The sequence below is a fragment of the Delphinapterus leucas genome, chromosome 4 (assembly GCF_059928025.1).
Source record: "Delphinapterus leucas isolate spDelLeu-1000000601 "Yukka" chromosome 4, BTC_Dleu_Yukka2, whole genome shotgun sequence".
Lineage (NCBI taxonomy): Eukaryota > Metazoa > Chordata > Mammalia > Artiodactyla > Monodontidae > Delphinapterus > Delphinapterus leucas.
In genome coordinates, this window is record NC_143132.1 from 13,322,285 (window position 1) to 13,335,569 (window position 13,285).

Below are 13,285 nucleotides of genomic sequence, written 5' to 3' on the forward strand. Positions count from 1 at the left end.
CCATCCCTCCCCCTGGCAACCACCAGTCTGTTCTCCGTGTCTATGTCTGTCTGCTTCTGTTTCATAGGTAAGTTCATTTATGTCCTATTTTCGATTCCACATATAAGTGATATCATATGGTATTTGTCTTTCTCTTTCTGACTCACTTCACTTCTACTACGTCACTTTAAAGAGAATACCGCACCCTTGATATCTGATCAATTTCCTCATCTCCAAACTTTCATGTGTAAGTCCTCGCCCTGCCTTTAGCAAGAACGCTGTTCGGTCAGTTTAGCAAGGATCCCTCTACCCTAATGTTTCCTCTCAGTAATTTTCCATGTGCTGGCCTGGTCACCCTGCTCCTTGGCTATAAACCCCCCTTTGTCCTTGTTGTGCTTGGAGTTGAACCCCATCTGTCTCCCCTGTGGCTCCTCATTGGAGTAATTTTTCCTTTAACACCTTCTTAAATCCAGGTATCATCCATGGTGTTAGCTGATCTCTGCTTGTCTCGTCTTACTCATAAGCATTGAAATGCCAGTTTTTCTTCTTCTTCTCAAGGCCCACTGCTTAAACTTGGTGTCGTTAAAAAAATAAATAAAAAAATCCTAGTGTTTCTCAGCCTATTTTAGCCAGTCTCGTACCTGGAAACCTGCAAGGGCCCTGAAGGAGGGGGAGAGAAATCAGCCTCCACCCCAGGCCGGCCATCTGTCCCCCCACATCCCCGCTGACAGCCTCATTGCACAAACACGCATGCACACACACACACACACACCCCTTGCCTACTCTCCTGATAAATGCCCTGCACAGAGGGGTGAGGAATGTGGGCCACCCCAGATCTCTCAGGATTCCCTCAGAGACTGAGCTCCTATTTTATCGCAAAGCCATTGGTGACCCTACGGTATCTTATGCACTTTACTGGGTTCCCCATTTCACACTTTATTCTGTTAAACGCCAGAGACCTTTAACAGAGACTGAGGCTCTATTCTGTGTGAGGCACCATGTGCAGGTGCCCTGGTGAATGAAAAAGGATGACAACACAAGAAGGTAATTCATCACGTAGTAAAAGAAGGAACAGCGAATCTTTCTCCCTTCAAACAACCACGTGAAATGTTCAAAACCAAACAAGCAGTTCATGGTCTAGGGTGGGCTGTGGGGAACCTTCTGCCCTAAAATACGAGTCCCAGGGAGACTGAGGTCTCTAAGAGAATACGGTGTGATTTGGGGGCCTGAGGGGACTTGGCTGAGCCCGGCTGGTGGGGGACAGGAGAGCACCCCTGTGTGAGGGAACAGCTTGAATCAGTGCGTGGAGACCCGGCTCTCCTCCCTCCCGCCCACCCCCAGCCTGTTCTTCCCCCGTATCCCATATTGTATTAGTTTGCTGGGGCTGCCACAGATTGGATACCTTCAACTACAGAAACTTATTTTCTCACAGTTCTGGAGGCTAAAGTCCAAGATCAAGGTGTCGGCAGGTTTGGTTTCTTCTGAAGTCTCTCTCCTTGGCTTGTAGATGGCCTCCTTGCTGTGTCTTCACATGGTCTTTCTTTTGTATACATGCATCCCTGCTGCTTCTCGGTGTGTCTGTGTGTCCTAATCTCCTCTTCTTATAAGGACACGAGTTATCTTGGATCAGGGCCACACATATGACTTCATTTTGCCTTAATCGCCTCTTTAAAGGCTCCTTCTCCATAGACGGTCACATTCGGAGGCGCTAGGGGTTAGAACTCTGGCCTATGAACGTTGAGGGGACACAATCCAGCCCATAACACCTATCTTGGTCAGTGGTGTCACCATTCAAGACCACGAGGCAACGAACATGAGAAAAGTTGAAAAAACCTGCATCCTTGAAGACACCAGTGTCCTTGTTAGATGAACAGTACATGTACTTATGGTTTAAGTCACTGCCAGCCAGGTGTTTTGCCACTTGAAGGAAAGCATTCCTGCCTGGTACATTTCTCCTGCATCTAGCACAGCACCTAGCATACAGCAAGCATTCAATAAGTATGTGCAAACAAACGAACTCTCCTGCTTCAAAGCCTTCAGGAGCTCTGCATCCCCTTTTATGAGGCTGAAACTCCTTAGCAGATCATATGAGACCTGCTTCCTGCTCAACGTCTGGTCTCATCCCACGTCTCCAGCTTCCACTCCCTCTCCACCCCTCCCTTGGGCAGAGTCAATCTTTTTTTTGTTTTTTTTCTGTACGTGGGCCTCTCACTGTTGTGGCCTCTCCCGTTGCGGATCACAGGCTCCGGATGCGCAGGCTCAGCGGCCATGGCTCACGGGCCCAGCCACTCCGCGGCATGTGGGATCTTCCCGGACCGGGGCACGAACCCGCGTCCCCTGCATTGGCAGGCGGACTCTCAACCACTGCGCCACCAGGGAAGCCCCAGAGTCAATCTTTTTGCTGCATATAATTAATCAAGAGGGGGGCAGGGAGAACCAATAAAAGAGCAGAGGGCTGAGTGCATTCCCAGGGCTTGGGAAGGCAGAGAGAGGTACGTGTGAATGACTCGGAGGTGATGCAGCCCTAGAGCAGGAGGGGACTCTCTTAGCGGACAAGGGTGGGGAGGTCTTCAAAGCAGGGCTGGAAAGACCAAAGCTTGGGTGAGCGATTAGGAGGTCCTTGAAGAGACACAGGAAGAAGGAAACACAAGGTTAAGGAAAGATTACTTTCTTTTCACAAAACCAGGAACCATGGTGAACTGGGCTGCCATAACAAAGTACCACAAACTAGGTGGATTCAAACAACAAACGTTTATTCCCTTGCAGATCTGGAGGCCAGAAGTCCAAAATCAAGGTGTCATTTGACAGACTTGATTCCTTCTTGGAGGCTCAAAGGAAACTCTGTTCCATGTCTCTCTCGTAGCTTACGGTAGTTGCCAGAAATCCTTGGCGTTCCTAGGCTTTTAGCTACATAATTCCAATCTCTGCCCCCACTGCCACATACTGTCTTCCTACTATGTGTTTCCATCTCTGTGTTTCTTCTATTCTTCTCATGAGGACATCAGTCGTATTGGGTTAAGGATCAACCCCACTCTATTATGACCTCGTCTTAATTTACATCTTTTCTTTTTTTGGCCTGCAGCTTGTGGAATCTTAGTTCCCTGACCTGGGCCCCTGGCAGTGAAAGCAATGAGTCCTAATCACTGGACCACCAGGGAATTCCCTTAATTTATATCTGAATTACACAGGCAAAGACTGCATTTCCAAATAATGTCACATTCACCCGTGCCAAAATCTGTGTTGATTTGCTAGAGCCACCATAACAAAGCACCATAAATTGTGTGGCTTCAACAGCAGAAGTTTATTGGCCTTATAGTTCTGGAGGCTAGAAGTCCAAAATCAAGATGTCAGCAGTGTTGGTTCCTCCTGAGGGCCGTGAGGGAGCAGCTGCTCCATGGCTCTGTCCTCCGCTTGTAGATGGCCGTCTTCTCTCTGTGTCTCTCCACATCGTCTTCCCTCCATGCTTGTCAGGATCCAACATAGCCTTTTTTGGGACACAATTAGACCTTCAGCAGTCCTTTGGCATGGACTTTCATGCTAAGGGGACGTTCCGAATGCTAGTAGCTGACCACCTGAGAGCTCTGTGAAGGCGAGGGTGGGGATTTATCATTACATTTTTTTAAAACATCTTTTTTTGTGTGTGTGGTACGTGGGCTTCTCACTGTTGTGGCCTCTCCCGTTGTGGAGCACAGGCTCCGGATGCGCAGGCTCAGCAGCCATGGCTCACGGGCCCAGCCGCTCCGCGGCATGTGGGATCCTCCTGGACCGGGGCACGAACCCGTGTCCCCTGCATCGGCAGGCAGACTCTCAACCACTGCGCCACCAGGGAAGCCCTGCTGTTCCTTTCTTTACTACACAATGAGCTATCTTCTTGTGTCTTAGTTTTTATTCTCCATAGCACCTGACACAGTCCATCATATGGAATAGGGTCTCAGTAAAGGTCCATGGAGTGTAATGGGTTTTATTTTCTGTGTACCCCGGGCAGCAGGGCCAGTGCCTGGCGTTTATAGCAGAGGATATGGTACAGGTTGGTAACTGGGAGGCTAGACTTTCATATTGGACAGACTGGGTGCAAATCCCAGCTTTGCCTTGTTTTGGCTCTATGACCCTGGATATTAACCCCCCTAAGCCTCTATTTGCTCATCTGTAGAATGGGAACCATAAGAATATTTACCCCATGTGGTTGTTTTGAGGAAAAAAATTATTTAGTGCAGATGTTCAGCACTGTGCATGGCTCATGGCAAGTGCTTACTAAGTGCTGACCCCTGGTGGGCACACATGAAAGTGTATTGACTTGAACTGCGACAGCACAATATTCCCAGTCCAGAATACCTTTCAGCATTTCAGCGCGCATCGTAGAACATGGGGCAGTGCCTGGCTTTTCTTCTGCCGAGTCCAGCCCTAACATAACTTGCCTAGCCATAAGGCACACTAGATAACTTTCCCACAACGGCTGTGAGCATGAACATCAGAGGAAGCTCCTGGGCTTTATTCATCTGAAGGCAGTGATCATCTAATGCAAAGGTTCATTTCCATGGTTACGAACTTTGCTTTGGTTTGTTTGATCTTGGAATCCAGGTCTCCTTGTTACTGCATCTGTTTCACAATTCAACTTAAAGAGAAAAAACGTCAGAGGGAGGGAGGGAGAGCTGCTTGGCAGGAGACACAATAGAGTGAGTGGGTGGGGCCTTGTCTACCTAATAGCCCCAAAGAGTGGGTGGAGAACATTTGTTCTGCATCCTTGGCAAGTCAGAACACAGAGAGGAATGATGTGAGTCCATGGCAGGATTCCACTGGCTGTGGCAAACAGAGGGCAGAGGGAGCTCACAGATAAGCCATTTACGTTCCCAACAGAGGCTGAGCAGATTCCTCACCTGCTCCCCACTGCCCCCTGCCCCCCGCCCCCGCCCAAACTTTGCAGGACTCTGTTGAGCCTGGGTACACAGAACGCCTGGCCGAATAGTCTTAGGGTCAACCCCAGAACAAAATGGACCTTGGCTTCCAAAAGGCAAAAGATGAAAAAGGCTGGCAAAAGGGCTTGCCTTGCAAAAGGGTGCTGGCTCCAGACCCTACACTGGCACCTAAAAACATCCTCATCACCTCCAGGTAGAAGAAAGTGATTGGAGCTTGTGGAGGAGGGTCTCTGCTACACGGGGTTGACTCTGAGATTTCCTGGAAGTGTGGTGGACAGTGGGGAGAGGAGTAAAGGTTGATGGGGCAAAATACAGCTAGTTGGTTACAATCCTCTCACTATTTACTTATTTGTTTGTCTATTTATTTATTGGCCGCAGGATCCTAGTTTCCCGACGGGGGATCGAACCTGGGACCCTGGCAGTGAGAGCACCAAGTCCCAGCCACTGGACAGCCAGGGAATTCCCACGGTCCTCTCACATTTTAAATTATGATGAGTTACCGGGACTTCCTGGTGGTCCAGTGGTAAAGAATCCACCTTCCAATGCCGGGGACGTGGGTTCGATCCCTGGTCAGGGAACTAAGATCCCACATGCCTCGGGGCACCTAAGCCCTTGCGCCACAACTACAGAGCCCACGCACCCTGGAGCCTGCACGCCACAACTAGAAGAGAAGCCCTCACGCCACAACTAGAGAGAAGCCCTCGTGCCGCAACAAAAGATCCCGCATGTCTCAACGAAGATTCTGCGTGCCTCAACGAAGATCCCATGTGCCTCAATTAAGACCTGACACAGCCAAAAATAACTTAATAAATAAATCTTAAAAAAAATAAAGAGTTATCATTTCTGACATTTGCTTTATGTCAGGCCCCAAATGAGGTGATTTCCTTATGTTATTTCTGGTCCTTAACAACTCTCAAGGTGGACCACATGGGTCCATTTATCTATGACTGTGAAATAAACCAACCCAAAGTAAGTGACGTAAAACCACGGCCACTTTATTATGCTTGCAGGTTCTCTGGGTCAGGATTTGGAAAGAGCGGCCTGGGGACAGCTTGTCTTTGTTCTACGATGTCTGGGGCCTTAGCTGACATGTTCCAGCACCAATCCTCCGATACCAAGTGGTGTCCTAAAATACAGTTCAGTTCTGACACTAACTACCTGGGGTGAGCACGGACGCCACAAGTTAAGAGCAGAGTGCTTCACAAGAGTGTCCCCACTTCATCAGACACCAGCCATAAACCCACCTGCACTTCTGTTGAGCCAGTTACAAATTCGATGCTTCCCACAATGCCCACAGGTTTGATAATTAATTAGAATTATTCACCGAACTCAGGAAAGTGCTATATTGACAATTACCATTTTATTATAAAGGATACAAATGAACAACCAGATGAAGAGATACACAGGGTGAGGTCTGGGTGGGTCCTGAGCACAGGAACTTCTGTCCCCATGGAGTCAGGGTGCACCACCCTCCCGGTAGATAGAGATGGTCACCACCCTGGATGGTTTCCCCAGCCTCGATGTCCAGAGTTTTTATCCAGGTTTAATTATGTAGACTTGATTGATGAAGTCATTGGCCTGTGATTGCACTCAATCTCCAGCCCCCCTTCACTCCCTGGAGGATGGTGGGTGAAGCTGAAAGTCCTAGCCCTCTAATCACTTAGTCTTTCTGGTGAGCAGCCACTCCAGGGATTTATGAAATCTGAGCCAGGAACTATGGACAAAGACCAAATATATTTCTTAGTACACGACAGAGTCACTGAACCTCTGAGTCTGAGTAACCTTTTTTTTAAAATTTATTTTATTGAAGTATAGTTGACTTACAATGGTGTGTTAATTTCTGCTGTACAGCAAAGTGATTCAGTTATACATCGATATACACATTGTTTTTCATATTTTTTTCTCTTATGGTTTACCACAGGTTATTGAATATAGTTCTGTGCACTCTACAGTTTATCCATTCTATATATAACAGTTTGGGGACTTCCCTGATAGCGCAGTGGTTAAGAATCCTCCTGCCAATGCAGGGGACACGGGTTTGAGCCCTGGTCCAGGAAGATCCCACATGCCGCGGAGCAACAAAGCCCATGCACCACAACTACTGAGCCTGCGCCCTAGAGCCCTCGAGCCATAGCTGCTGAAGCCTGCACACCACAACTACTGAGACCGCGTGCCACAACTACTGATGCCTGTGCACCTAGAGCCCATGCTCCACAACAAAGAGAAGCCACGGTAATGAGAAGACCGTGCGCCACAACGAAGAGTAGCCCCCCTCGCTGCAACGAAAGCCCGCACCCAGCAACGAAGACCCAGTGCAGCCGAAAATAAATAATTAATTTAAAAAAATAGTTTTCATCTGCTCACCCCAAACTCCCACTCCACCCCTCCTCCCCCTCCCCTCCCCCTTGGGAACCACAAGTCTGTTCTCTATAAGTCTGTTTCTGTTCTACAGATAAATTCGTTTGTGTATATTCTAGATTCCTCATGTAAGTGATATCGTATGATATTTGTCTTTCTCTGTCTGACTTACTTCACTTAGTACGATAATTTCTAGGTCCATCCACGTTGCTGCAGATGGCATTATTTCATTCTTTTATGGCTGAGTAGTATTCCAGTGTAGATATGTACCGTATCTTCTTTAACCATTCATCTGTCGATGGGCATTTAGGTTGTTTTCATGTCTTGGTTATTGTGAATAGTGCTGCTATGAACATAGGGGTGCATATCTTTTTCTGAATTATAGGTTTGTTCCGATATATGCCCAAGAGTGGGCTGGATCGTATCGTATGAGTTACCTTCTATTTGAATGAAGTGTTGTGGCAGAGGAATTTTCCAAAGATGGCCTCAATAACGTCTCCCATTCCACATGCTCTTCTTTTTTTTTTTTTGGTACACGGGCCTCTCACTGTTGTGGCCTCTCCCGTTGCGGAGCACAGGCTCCGGACGCGCAGGCTCAGCGGCCATGGCTCACGGGCCCAGCCGCTCCGCGGCATGTGGGATCTTCCCGGACCGGGGCACGAACCCGTGTCCCCTGCACCGACAGGCAGACTCTCAACCACTGCGCCACCAGGGAAGCCCCCACATGCTCTTCTTACAATGAGACTTTAACCCTCTTATCATCAAGAGGTGAACTTGAATCTCGGCAAGGGCAGAAGAGACACTATGTGACTTCCGTGTCTATAAAAGGCAATACAGTTTCCTCCGGGCTCCCCCTCTTGGGATATTTGCCCTTGGGACTTGCCATGCTGTAAGGAAGCCCAAACACATGAAGAGGCTTCATGGAGGTATCCCACTGACAGCCCCAGCTGAGGTCCCCCAGACAGTATCAACACTAGGCATGAGAGTGATGGGTCTCCATATGATTCTGGCCCCAGCCATTGAGACTTCCCAGCTGTGGTATAATAATAAATATTGTATATGGTCTTTATCCCCATTCTTGGCACAGAACTTCAAAAACCCTTGGAATTTCCTAAGTGATATGAGTTTCTTTTTTATTCGAATGACTGACCCATTGTGGCCTCTAGCTAGCTTCGAGAAGGCAGTCACCAGAAAGACCAATCATGTAAAATTTTTAGCCCCCCATTCTCCAGGGAGAGAAGAGCTCTGTTAAAAACTCTTGAGGGACTTTCCTGGCGGTCCAGTGGTTAAGTCTCTGCGCTTCCACTGCAGGGGGCTTGGGTTCGATATTTAGCTGGGGAACTAAAGATCCCACATGCTGCGCGGCACGGCCAAAGGAAAATAAAATAAAAACTCTTGAACCACAAGATCTGGAGAACTTCCAGATTGCAGCCACATGTCAGGAGGGTAACACGCTCCAGCTCCACAGGTCCTGCACTTGGACCCTTCTTGACTTAGTACCTCTTCATCTGGCTGTTCATTTGCATCCTTTACAATAAACCAGCAAACATAAGTGTCCTCCTGAGTTCTGTGAGTCAATCTAGCAAATTACCAAATCTGGAGAGGGGGGCCATGAGAACCCGAAGTCTGTAGTTGGCCAGGCAGAAGTGTGGGTAGCCTGGGCTCCCCATTTGCAGCTGGGTCTAAAGTGAGGGCAGTCTGAGCCCTTTAGCTTGCAGGTAAATGGTATCAGCCCTTTAACTCCAGGCAGACAGTATCAGCATTAAATTGAATTGTTGGTTGCACAGTTGATGCCAGTGAGTTGGTTGTTGATGTGGGAAAAACTTCACGCAGACTCCCCTGGGCCATAAGCTTCTAAGTGCTGGCTCTGAGATCTAAATCCAATCTACCTGGGTTCAAGGCACTCTATCTACATTATTGCACTGTGATACCAAAACCCCTAAAGTAAAATCCCTTTGCATATCAACTTCTCTCCTCTAGTGGCCAGCTAACCATCATCGGACCTGCCATGATCCCCTTGATGCTCCTTGATCCTCTTTTATCATCCTTTAAACCATTTATTCTCAAATTTTATTTCTGCCAAGAAACTAAGGATAGATGTGTTCCCATGAACAGTGTGCTCCCTTTGGGGTCCCAGTTCACAGGCTGTGGCACAGATGAGGGAGCTCCGGGGATGTTCTATGGCACTAATATTAATCCCACACTTTTTTCTTCACTCTAAAGCACACTGAGAGCACAAGTGGGGAGAGGGGACGTATTATTGGGATAACATTGCAATCCACCATAAAACGTATAAAAAATGAACCCTTTGCCACATTTGGTACTTAAATATTTTTCCTAATAATCACCAACCAGCCAGCTTTGCCACTGGCGGAGGCACCATGGTTCGGGTCCACAGCTTCAGACACTTGGATGTGGTAGACCTGCCATGTCAACAGGTAAATTTTCTTTCTACAAATCCAACTTGCAACCATCCCTATATTGGTTGTTGTATTGTTCACTCACGTTACATATTTTCCTTAAAACCTGAAGGTCTTTTATCAGATGCAATGTGGCTCTAACCTCCTTCTGTTCAACAGTTTTTATTCAGTATTTATTTATTTACTTTTTTGGCAGCACTGTGCGGCTTGTGGGATCTTAGTTCCCCAACCAGGGATTGAACCCGGGGCCACGGCAGTGAAAACGCCAAGTCCTAACCACTGGACCGCCAGGGAACTCTCTATATTCACTAATTTTCAGCCCGGCATTCCTGTCCCCTCCCAGGTAGGTCATTCCTTTGTCTTCTTCCACTGGAAATCTCTACATCCTCTTTTATTGATTCTTCCCTGCTTGTTCACATCTTCCAAGGCTAAAAGCCTCTTCAATAGGCTCCTAATGAAGAAGAAGTTCACAAGATGTGCTGTCTCAGGTGCAGTGACTCAACTCAGGAGTCCAATCATCTTAGTCTTCTAGGGCTGCCATAACAAAATACATAGATGGGGTGGCTTAAACAACAGAAACTTATTTTCTCACAGTTCTGGAGGCTGGAATCCTGTTTTGATTCTTGGTGAGGGCCCTCTTCCTGGCTTGCAGACAGCTGCCTTCTTGCTGCATGCTCACATGGGGTAGAGAGAGAACAAGCTCTCCTGTATCTCTTATAAGGACGCTAATCCCATCATGGGGCCCCCACCCTCTCATGACCTCATCTAAATCTAATCAGTTCCCAAAGGCCCCACCTCCAGATGCCACCACATTGGGAGTTAGGGCTTCAAATACAAATTTTGGGAAGACACAGTGTTGTCCATAGTACTGATGGATGCATGGTAGAAGCTGACAAAGCTTTTAAGCTTGAGCAACATCTCCCCCAGGGCTAGCTGGCAGTGCAAATGGGGAAACACAGTCAATTGTTCCAAAGAGCTTTCTATTCAGATTTCCCAGTTTCCCATTTCTCTCATGCATGCAACGTAGAACAGAAGGGCTTGGAAGATAGGCTACCTAGGGTTTGAATCATAGTTTCTCTACTTACTAGCTGTGTGACCTTAGGCATGTAGCTTAACCTCTCTGTGCCAATAATGATACCTACCTTATAGCATATTTGGGGTCGGGGGGCATTATATGACATATGAAGGTAATGTGCTCAGCAATTATTGAGCCTTTTAAAAAATGTTAGCTATTATTCTTCCCATCTAATAGTAGAAGTAAGCTTGTTGAAAAAGTATAAAAAGTAGTCTCTTGTTGAAAGAGTATAAAATGTAGAAAAGGAAAGAGAAAGGGAAAGGTAAGAGTGGGAGGGAAAAACTGGTGTGGAGAGGCAGTTAGGACAAGTCTCTGGCAGGATTTACCCACTGCCCTGAAGCAGTGCTATCCAATAGAAATGTAATGCAACCCACACATGTGAGCATGAATCAAAACACACATGTATAATAATTTTAATTTTTCTAGTAGACACATTAAAAAACTAAAAAGAGGGAATTCCCTGGTTGTCCAGTGGTTAGGACTCGGTGCTTTCACTACCAGGGCCCGGGTGCAATCCCTGGTCAGGGAACTAAGATCCCACAAGCTGCACAGCATGGCCAAACAAACAAACAAAAACACAAACATCAACAATAACAAAAAAATGTAAATAGAGACTGGTGAAATTAATTTTAATATCTTTTTTTAAACCCAATTTATTTAACTCAATATATAATAATATATTTTATGCAATGCAATATTTAACACAATATATTGACTACTGTATGAAATCAATCTAAAAATATTAATGTGACATTTTACATTCTTTATTCATACTGTCTTTGAAATCCAGGGTGTATTTCATGCTTACAGTACATCCTTTTTTTTTTTTTCCCCATGATTGTACCATAGTGTATTTGCATATTTTGAGCCGCTTCAGTTATTTTGCCGTGATGGCGGTGAACATATGGACATCCTTGCACATAAATTAGTCTGTTAATTTCCATAGAAGTGGAATTCCCAGGTCAAAGAGTGGAACATTCTTAGAATCTTTTAGACCTGATGTATTTTGCAAGCTGCTTTCCAGAAAAACTTTCCATGTTTATATTCCCATCAGCTATGAATGATTACCATCAAAAAACAAAACTTTGTTGAATTGTAGTAAACAGTTTTTAAAATTTGCCTTAATGTAATTTATTTCTTTAATACGTTTATTTATTTAATTTATTTATTTTTGGCTGAGTTAGGTCTTTGTTGCTGTGCCCGGGCTTTCTCTAGTTGCGGCGAGCGGGGGCTACTCTTCGTTGCAGTGGGCGGGCTTCTCATTGTGGTAGCTTCTCTTGTTGCAGGGCGCGGGCTCTAGGCACGTGGGCTTCAGTAGTTGTGGCACTTGGGCTCAGTAGTTGTGGCACACAGGCTTAGTTGCTCCACGGCATGTGGGATCTTCCCGGACCAGGGCTCAAACCCATGTCCCCTGCATTGGCAGGCGGATTCTTAACCACTGCGCCACCAGGGAAGCCTGCCTTTATGTAATTTAATTTAAAAACTCTTAATGGTGCTTTTAATTTGCTTTCTTTTGATAACTAGAGAGAATGAACACTTTAATGTTTATTAGCCATCTGTATTTCTTCTGAGAATTGCTCATTCTATTATTGGGGTATTAGCATAGTATCAATATTATCAATTTTGGGTGTACATTATATGTAATCTTTATGGAAAATAATTTCCCATTTTTATGTGGTTTTAAATTTTATTTATATCTATGATTTTTTAAAAGCTAAAGCTTTTTACAGATTTACAACTAGTAGATAAATAAGTCCTGAAGAGCTAATCTACAGCAGAGTGATCAGAGCCAACAATACTGTATTATAAGCTTCAAGTTGCTAAGAGAGTGGATCTTAATTATTCCCACCACAAAAACAAAATAATTATGTGACAAGATAGAGGTGTTAGCTAACATATGATGGTAATAATATTGAAGTATATAAATGTATCAAATAAACACTTTGTTTACCTTAAATCTGCACAATGTTATGTGTCAATTATATCTTTTTCTTTTTTTTTTTTTTTTTTTTTGCCACACTGCTGCAGCTTGCGGGATCTTAGTTTCCCCACCGGGGGTCGAACCCAGGCCCCCAGCAGTGAAAGCATGGAGTCACCGAGTCCTAACCACTGGACCGCCAGGGAATTCCCAATTATATCTAAATAAAAATACATTTTTCAAAAATAATGTTTGTGAAAGTACCTAGCAGAGTATCTGGCATAAATATAATTTATTTTCCTTTTTTAAATTAATATTTGTCAAAAAAAAGCTTTAAATTTTTTTTTAAAAGGTCTCATTTTCTTGGTGGCTTCTTCTGTCGTTCATATTCTTAGACACTCAGGGGCCATCTGAAGGTCACCTAGGTTTTCTGTATTTGCCCTTGCTTTTAATTTTTTCATCTTTCAGGAGTTAATTTTGATATATGAAGTGAGGTATCAACATTTATTCCCCTACCCACCCATTACAGCCAGTTTCCTTACAGCCCGTCTTCATTCAGGCAAGCCCCATTTCAAGTGCTTGTGACCACGTGTGGCCAGCAGGGACCGGGTTGGCTAGCACA